This window comes from Alosa pseudoharengus, unplaced genomic scaffold, assembly GCF_046254945.1.
Source record: "Alosa pseudoharengus isolate Yale_2024_CS ecotype anadromous, Long Island Sound unplaced genomic scaffold, YU_APseudo_1.1 YU_APseudo_1.1_scf_6, whole genome shotgun sequence".
Taxonomy (NCBI): domain Eukaryota; kingdom Metazoa; phylum Chordata; class Actinopteri; order Clupeiformes; family Clupeidae; genus Alosa; species Alosa pseudoharengus.
This window is the reverse complement of record NW_027468848.1, coordinates 12,217,240-12,227,118: the sequence shown is the minus strand read 5'-3', so window position 1 is coordinate 12,227,118 and position 9,879 is coordinate 12,217,240.

Sequence of the window (9,879 nt, the reverse complement as noted above, 5' to 3'; positions counted from 1 at the left end):
TAATCAATAAAAGAATTACAAAAAGATTACAAATACAAAACATGGCTTTCAACCTTGCTAATGGGACAGGTGGGCCTGTCTGCGTATCTGTAGTGCGTTCCAATCCGGGGTGCAGGAGGAGAGCGCAACACGCATATCAGGCACAGCATTCAGTCTATTTCTGTGCTTTGTTTTCATTTTTGTGAGCACAGAAAATCCCAATTCGCACATATTTGTAGTAGTGAAAGGAATAAGCATAGAAATACTGGCCCTACTGAGGACAGGATATTCTGACGAAATGCTTATCCAGAATGATGATAAGGTCACAGATCCTGTAGCGTCTTTGCAGAGTGCGATCGCAGGTGAGCTGCAACAAGTCAGTTTCTTCTGCAGGACTAAGCGTCAACTCAAGCAAAGACTCTGGACTCTCAAATTCGAAGGGGTTTTGGATCCACCTTTTATCATTCAGAATGTCATACCTCTCTGTTGGGAAATAGCGATCAAAATTCTCAATAAGCGCAGCGAGATGAGTTTGAATAAGAGCAGAGAGGTGTTTCACGTGTGTGGCCGCAACATCATGTTCTTCTACGTGCTGCAACACTGTGGGAAACATGTATAGACTTGGGTCTGGCCTTCTGTGTCGTGCAAGCCACAACTTCCAAGGACTTTTGGAAAGCCTGAATTTTTTTTCCAATTAAGGCAAACATTGTCGTGCCGTCCCTGTAAATTCAAGTTTAGTTCGTTGAGCGATGAAAAGATATCGGCCAGATAAGACAATTTGAGCAGCCAATCATCAGTGAATAATTCTGCAAGTGCGGACTTTTTCTGTGTGAGGAACGCATGGATTTAGTTTCTAAGTTTATAGAATCTGGTCAAAACTCGGCCTTTTGACAACCAGCGCACTTCAGTGTGCTCCCATGTCGGTGCCAGTGTTGGTCAAGTTACTTGGAAAAAGTAATTAGTTACTGATTACTGATTACTTATCCAAGAAAGTAATCTAGTTACTTTACTGATTACTTATTTTCAAAAGTAATTAGTTACTTTACTAATTACTTTACTTAGTTACTTTACAAAAACACACTAGCTATACACAACCTAGCTCAGATCAGATTTGGATCAGATTCCAAAAATAATTCAGTGGAAATGCATGGATTCCAGTTGCTGCTACTGGAAGAAACTGGAATCCATGCATTTCCACTGAATTATTTTTGGAATCTGATCCCTTATCATACCTGTTCATTCTTACTCATCGCTCGACTTATCGTGACTAAATTCAAGATGGCTGCAAACTCTAAACTTCGTGAAGATACTGTCTGTATAAATCGTCTTGTAAGTAAACTACCAGTGCTTTTTCAAAGTTCTCAATGTCTCGTTTTAAATGTCAGGGCCCTTGGAAGTCTACCAATGAAGTGTGGAGATACATTGAGCATCGTAAATGGGTGTAAAACAGTGATTTATTTGCATGGCTAGCCCGATGCCGAAGCACCACTATTGAAAAAGCTGTTGGTAGCATCGGCTAACTAGCGCCAGATTTTGGAGTGCAGGGGACAAGCCGAGATGGGCTATGAGACATACGTTCACACTCGGTATCATGTTTCAATACACTTTAGGTCAATATCACCGCCCGCTCCCGCAATATTCTGTCCCGCTCCTGCCCGCTCCCGCATTAATGTGTAATTTTTAATCCCGCTCCCGCCCTCATCTGTAACATGATGTCTCGCTCCCGCCCGCTAAAGCCCGCATACAGGAGAGATTTCAGTTTTTCATTTTTCATTTTTTCATTTCTGTCTCATGGAAGGAGCACACACACCTGAGAAAGACTCCAGATGTCAGTTTCTTGGTTCTTGGTTCTGAATGTAGACTAACAACTGAAGTAGCCTAGTCTGGTACCCTCTTCCTCTGTCATGCTTTCGATTTCGAGTTTTGACAATGAGCAGCAGGAACAAATTGAACCCACGTAAACGACAATATAGGCTATAGGCTTATCCGTCATATACACATCCGTCAGTTATGCTTAAACCCCGTTTTTTTAATGCTGCCTAACAGAACATCCAGCTGAACTATAGTTATGAACACTACTTTTCATCATTTCCATATTTAATTTTACGCACATATTTAATTTGCAGGAGTGCAGTGAATCATCAGTTTGTCCCGCACCCGCGAACGCACCTCTCTCATCCCGCCCGCTCCCGCAAAGAGCTTTCAAAAGTTGTCCCGCGCCGCACTCTTTTGCGCCAGGACCCGCGGGTCCCGCGGGTTTACCGCGGGAGTGCAGACCTCTACCTAGGTTGTTAATTGTCACACCCCTGGGTGCAATGTTTAAAAAATAAACGTGCAAAACACCGAATTAAACTTTGCGCGGGTGGAAAACGAACTTTACGCCATGTGTTGGTGCCCAAAATACAGCCCTATATGCCTGGCTTCTACAGTTCAGTTCATTTTGATACTCTGCAGACTTTGAGGTCTCTTCAATTGTTTCATATTATACATTATTTCCACTAGATGGCGCCATTACAGTTGATATCCAGAGCCGTATATAACAGAGAGAGTTTGGCCAACTCCACCATGTTGGATACCAACGTCAAATTACTCTACTCTAACCCATACCTGTCAACACTCCCGTTTTTCCCGGGTTTCACCCTCCCGTTTTGTTATTTCTCCCGGAAAACTCCCATAATTTGCATGGCGATCAAACTTCATTGATCCATTCATTTTTTCTATTAGTCTGACATCTCACAGGTTGCCAGATTGTGTATGAAATACACCCTACACATACACAATCACGTAATTTCAATTTCAACCGTTCTGTCATAGGCTAAAACCTGGCAACCCAAAATCGAAATAAGGATGCGGGTGCCGACTTCGCAGCCTGAGTCTCGCCGTAAGCAAGCGGGCTAGTTGAATGGCCTACTCCAGAACTAGCTGTTGTGAAATTGTTGGGAATTTAATTGATTAACACATGACATAAACTTTTATTGAGTGTTGTTGATACACTGAACTTGTGCAGCTCGGAAACCAAATCTGACAGCAAGCAGCTTTGGAGTTTTGGAAGTAGGCTGCAGGCAGGCAGCTGGTGGATACATAACTGGCATGCGTAAGGTAATGGTAAGGCAAAAGCAACGACCGAAATGCAGTGTTGAAACACGTGTATGAAACGTATTAAATATGCAAACACAGATCCGGTAGAAACACTGACACCCCCCCCCCCCCCAAAAAAATAAAATAAAATAAAAATCTCCCGTTTTTGGAAAGCTAATTGTTGACAGATATGCTCTAACCCTATGGGGCGAATATGCTATGTTGAAATAAATAGCTTATTTTCACCATTATAACAGGCATATAAATGTTATCATCAACATTTTTCGATGTGTAAAAGGCCCTTACAGAAATAGTGGTAGGCTATCCAACATGGCGCCCGTTCGATTCCCTAGTTGGCCAAACTCTGTGAAAGCTGTGATGTCACAAGAGGCTGCGTCCTGGAGGGGCGCTACATTCCCCTGATATGGCTGCAATCAGGGACAGCTATGGCTCCATCTGCTGGTGGAGTTCGAAACTCCACCCCTCAACACACAACATCCCAACGCACCTGAGACTGATCAGTGCCTGATGAGCTGAAGGACTTTTTAACTCATTGAATGCCAAGCTGTTTTCGGGAGCTTTGTCCTCGAGTGCCAGCAATCTAGACCATTGTTGATGATTTTTGTACAGCCACAGCATATTCTGTGTTATAGCTATGAACACATACAATGGCTTGTTTAAAAGGTGAGACCTTAAGCTCTCGGTGGGTGCAAGCAGTGTATTTCTACACGCCTCTGTTCCTGAGAAATCCCAAGCTAAACAGTGGCTAGTTTTCATCAAAATCGCTGTTTTTTTCTAGAAATGGAGATATAACGTCTTTCATGAAATATGAAGTTGCCTGTTACTTACTTGTGTAAACTTTCCGGGAAGTGATCAGCGAGACCTGTCGAGACTGCCACCTAGTGATAGACCCACAAAAATGGCCTGGTTTTGACCTGACGTGCATGCGTCACTGATTCGACCCAAAGCGGCAACCGAGTTATGATAAAATGTCCAAATAAAATGTCCAGATGCGTTTTCATGAGTTTTCGATCGTCATATATTTCATTTCCATTAATCACAGAGTTCCCAAAATCACATATAAGGTGTGTTAGAGTGTCTAGTTTCGTAATTGAAAAAAAAAAGTTAAAAACGTAATATTACGTTTTTGGCACTCAACGCATGGGGCACTCAATGAGTTAAGGCTCAGAGTGGGGTTTGGGAGACAAGCTCCAAGTTGTGCTCTCGGTGGAGGAACAGGCCGTCCAAGTGTCACTTTCCACGTAGAATACGAAAGGCTGGAAAATACTTACCTGAAGACTGGAAATACTTACCTGAAGACTGAAAATACTTACCTTAAAGCAACACCAAAGAGTTTTTTGTACCTTAAAATAATGCTTCCAAAATCATTTCATCAACTTGTAACAGGGTGAACGGCACTTCTGCATTCGCTTCACAGCCCTCTATCGGCTATAACCGCACTATGTAAGTTTGCCAGATTGGGTAGCGGATCTGTAGTTCGATCGAATGAGACAAATTTGACTTGCATCTTCTGTCGCAATACATCGTACTTTCATAAATCATGCAACATATTCTACCTTGTCTATGGACATCGTTATTTGCAAAGCCGGTGCTGTAAGACTTAAGACTTACCGCTGGATTGGCCACGGGCTAAGAGGATACTCACCTGTGGGGACCTGGATTACGATTGTAGCATTGAAGAGACATTGTTTAGTTTTGGCTGTTGAAGACCAACCCTGTTCTTAGTTACGTTTTTGAATTTGAAATACTTTTTTCTTATTTAAATACAAATGCTGATGCCCACTACGTCTCCAGATCACAAAACTGCCATGTATTTGCATGACTGGGTATACCTGAGTCGGTGTAAGAATAAGGAAGAGGACTTTATCTGCCACTTCTCAGCACTGACAAGCAGTGGGGGGCAAACAGATTTCAAGAAACCCATCTAATAAAGAAATTATCAAAGAAAGACAAAATGTATCAAGACCTTTGTTTTTTTTTATAGTTATTTCACGTAAATCTGTCATAGCCTACAGCTATGGCCTTATAAAAACCTTGCTCTTATTAAAATCCTTGATTATATGTCAACCTGGTGTCCTCGTGTAACAGAGGTCGTAATTCGTCCGCCGCTCACGGCCCTCGAACTCGCCACCTCAACACACCGGCATGGGAGTCGAACGCTCCAACCACTGAGCTAAAAGCCCAGGCTTCCAACTCAGCGGTTAGAAGCGTTCCTAAGGTTAGGTACAGTATGTGAGGATTTACACGGGCAACTAGCATGCTAGCTCAGTTCGCCTCCGTTACACTCGCACTGCTTGAACTGCCCCGTTGAGAGCTGTGCAGCCTCTCATGATATCACATAGCCTATCCAATTATAAACAGTACTGTACATGCACTTAGTCAGTTCTGAATTGGTGGCTTTACTTTATAGGCTAATATTTCCTGATTTCCGATAGGCCTACTACGTCTTCAATTAGCTAGTTTGAGAACAATATTTTAGAGTTTAATTTATTTTCAAATATGTGACGTTTTCTTAATAATAAGCTTTATTTGTATAGCACCTTTCATACAATGCAGCTCAAAGTGCTTTACATTTGAAGCATGTAACACAATAATAGTCAGTCAGTCATTATCAATCACTTTTCTTCATTGCTGGGGCCGTTTATGATCCACTCAGCAACATATCAAAAATATAGAAAATAACATTATTACATATATAATATATAACAATAACAGGCTTAACCCTTTACCCCCCATAAGCACGCCATATGGCAACTGTGGCAAGGGAAAACTCCCATATTCCAGGAAGAAACAGAACCTGACTTAATAGGGGGAGCCCGTCTGCTTCTGGCTGGCTGAGCCCTCCAATGGCAGCAGATGTAGAATAATCTGAAAAAGTAGTCTACAGGATAAGATGAGTTAACTAAAAGCTTTCCTGTACAGGTATGTTTTCAGATCTTTTTAAAAAATATTTACTGAACTCGCCTGCTTGATGTGCAGAGGCAGGGTGTTCCATAGTTTTGGGGCATAATGGATAAAAGCAGCTCCTCCACTTTGCTTGTGGAGCACTTTGGGTACGATTAAAAGATTAGAATTGGATGATCTAAGTTTCCTTTGTGGTTGATAAGATATTAAAAGCTCAAGGATATATGAAGGTGCTATGCCATTCAGAGCTTTGTAATTAATTAACATAACCTTAAAATCAATTCTATAGGAAATAGGGAGCCAGTGCAGTTCAGCCAACACAGGGGTGATGTGTTCTCTCTTCTTGGTCTTAGTTAAAAGTCTAGCCGCAGAGTTCTGTATGAGTGCCAATTTCTTTAGATGTTTTTTGGGAAGACCAGTGAAAAGTGCATTGCAGTATAGTCTAACCTGCTAGTGATAAAGGCATGAATTAGTTTTTCTGCATCTTGTTGAGTTAAAAAGGGCCGCACTTTGGCAATGTTTCTCAGGTGGAAATAGGCTGTCTGAGTAACTTTACTGATATGGGGCTTAAAACTTAACTCTGCATCTAAGATGACACCGAGGCTTGTTACTTTTGGTTTGACCTGGTGCGCCAAGTTCCCCAGATTACTAAGAACAATGTCTCGCTTTAGTTTTGGTCCAACCAAAAGTACCTCTGTTTTGTCATCATTTAGTTTCAAAAATGTTTTGCTCATCCACTGATTAATGGAGGTTAGGCATGCAGTGAGCGAGCAAAGGCCATCTGGGTTAGTTGGCTCCACAGAAATATACAATTGGGTATCATCTGCGTAGCTATGGAAGTTTACATTATGCTGATTTATGACGTTTCCCAACGGAAGCATATATAGGGAAAATAGCAGGGGACCAAGGCAGCTCCCCAGGGCCTCACCAAAAGGCAAGTCATGTTTTTCAGACACATGATCTCCTAGACTGATATAAAAATCTCTACCAGTAATGTAGGTTTGAAACCAGTTTAGAGCATTATCAGAGAGACCCACCCACTTCGCAAGGCGGTGAATTAGGATGCTATGATCAATGGTGTCAAATGCCGCACTCAAATCCAGAAGAATAAGGATTGAGACTTTGTTTGAGTCAGTAGCCAGTCTAAGATCATTGACTATTTTTACTAGAGCCGTTTCTGTGCTGTGATTCGATCTAAAACCTGATTGGAATTTTTCAAGGATACTGTTTTCGTTGAGGAAGGTATTTAACTGATTACAAACAACTTTTTCAAGTACTTTGCTCAGGAACGGTAGATTTGATATAGGCCTGTAGTTGCTCAGATTGGTATGGTCAAGATTCGACTTTTTAAGTAAAGGTTTCACAACAGCGGTTTTAAAAGCAGTTGGAAATATACCAGTTTCTAATGAGGTATTTATTACCTTGAGAATAAAGGGAGCTAAGCTATCATATACATTTTTGAGGAATCTAGTAGGGATTGGATCCAAAACACATGTTGAGGAGCCGGTTTGAGTTATAATTTTACCAAGCTCAGATTGAGTAATAGTGCTAAAGAACCTTAACTTTGGGGGGCTGTTTTTGGGTGTACTATCAAACATATTACTTGTGTTACCAATAGCCTCCCTTATAGAAATGACTTTGTTTTTGAAGAAGTCTGCAAATTTTTCGCATCTTAGAGAGAATGCCTGACTGAGTGTATCAAAAGGTCTTTGATGCAGTAGAGTTGATGGTGGAGAACAACACCCTAGAGTTTCCACTGTTTTCAGCAATTACCTTAGAGAAGTGGTTCCTTCTCTCATTCCGAATAGCTCTATTATAATTTGCTATTTTTTCTTTTAGAATGGCACGGTTAACCTATAACTTAGTTTTACTCCATGTTCTCTCAGCTTTTCTACATGACCTTTTTAGATCATGGATATTTTTGTTCATCCAAGGTGTCAGTTTGCTACAGGGACTTTTTTTAGTCTTTAAGGGTGCCACTCTGTCAAGCAGAGCGCCTATTTCATGATTGAGAGCCTCTACCATTTGATCAATGGGATGATGTAAAATATCTAAATTTATGGAGTCTATAAGAGCTATGAACTGCTGTTCTGCTCTAATGTCCAAGAGTCGCGATTTGATTGCAATTTCGGGATGAATTTTTGGAGTATGTATTACTATATTAAAAGATACACAATAATGATCAGACATATTTATATCATTTACTGATATAAATAGGCTTAGGCTATTTCCTCATCCATGGGGAAACTCAAAAGGGCCTAAAGCAAAAAGGTTGACATTTTAGTATTTTATAATATATCACATCATAGGTAACATGCACCTTGAAAAAAATCTCTTTTTTAGATTAAAGACACAAATTTGCGAGAAACAAAATCAGAGATAATTTCTGAGATTAAACTCAACATTTTCGAGATAAAAGTCAAAATTTTTGAGAAACAAAGTCAGAAATAATTTCTGAGATAGTTAATTTACTCGCATTTGGCGAGTAGTGAGGTAGAACCCCAGGATAGGTGTGACATAAGGTACGAATGCAATTTTTTTGCATAAATTGATAGTTTAGAGGGTGTAGACTCAGGCACCCTTGAGCATTTTTTTTAAATGACATAATCTGCCATGCCCCCTTTTTGACCATAAAAAAACTAGATGCACATTACTGTATAAACCCTTCATGCATGGTATCAAATGAAAGCTCTTCACAAACAGAAATCATCAATGTCAATACAGAAATGCTAAAAATGATTTCAAGTCCCTCCAGAGAACATAATATCTGTAAAGTCTGGTAAGGTCACACCGCTGAAATGGTAGGCTTAGCAACAAATTATCTCAACCCTCAACAATTAATCAAATAGACAAAGTTACAAGGAACAAAGTAGTACTTTCTTACAGATTCTGAAAGCAACTATATACAGAACATGTTGACAGGCTGGCCTTGTGCACACCACAATTCAAAAAAACATTCACTCAATCAGACATTTCTCCCTCGCTGTCATCAGTATCCTCCACTGAAAGTGTAGCCATCTTCAAATTTTTATTTGCACCAACTTCACCATCACTACTTCAATGGCAGTAGGTGGTGCATGGTAGTCTGTCTGACTGACAGCAGCAAGAGGCCCTGGAGCATGTTGGCACTGCCTTGCATCCACAAGCAACAAGCTGTAGACCTGTTTTGGGTGCAATGTCAGTGTTGCCATGAACAGGCACAGGAATTCCATCCTCTATTTTCCAGCCAAACAGGGATACATCATCAGTACACACGAGAGGTGTTTTTTTTATCAGCAGCTCTCCACAGAAAGACTTGCAGCCATGCATGCTTGATGTGTTCCGCTGCATATTCTCTTGTTGGAGGAAGACTCTATTTTAAGGAGGAAGGCTTTATTTTAAGAGGGTCTCTTTTCTTGGTGAATAGCGTGTATGTCAAGTTACTGAGGCTTTGAACAGTCTTTCCATAGTAGAGGCAAGAAAGGAAATCCATTCCTGCCTTCATGCTCATCAGCTTCTACATCTGTAAAATTCTTCAAATTAAGATTCCTCTTGAGCATCAAATTCATTGCTGAGGTTTTCCCTTTGCCATATGGATGTGACACACTGTCAGAACCAGACAATGCATGAACAGCCAACAAATCATAACATTTGTCTCCTAATTTTGCAGCCATAGCATTAATGTCAATTACTTTGGGCATCCATGGTAGCCTAGAAATCTAGACGCACCCTAGCGGCAGCAAATGTAATTTGCTGCCCGGGCAAGTCTAGCAACTCTCCGTTGGCTTGCAAGCTGGAAAAATTAAACTTCGATAGGGCCAATCACATCGTGTATAGAGACGTTAGACAGGCTTAACTTAATGATTGATGGCAGAGTTGCTTGAATTCCCTGGTACTTGAAAACAAAGAAGATGGATG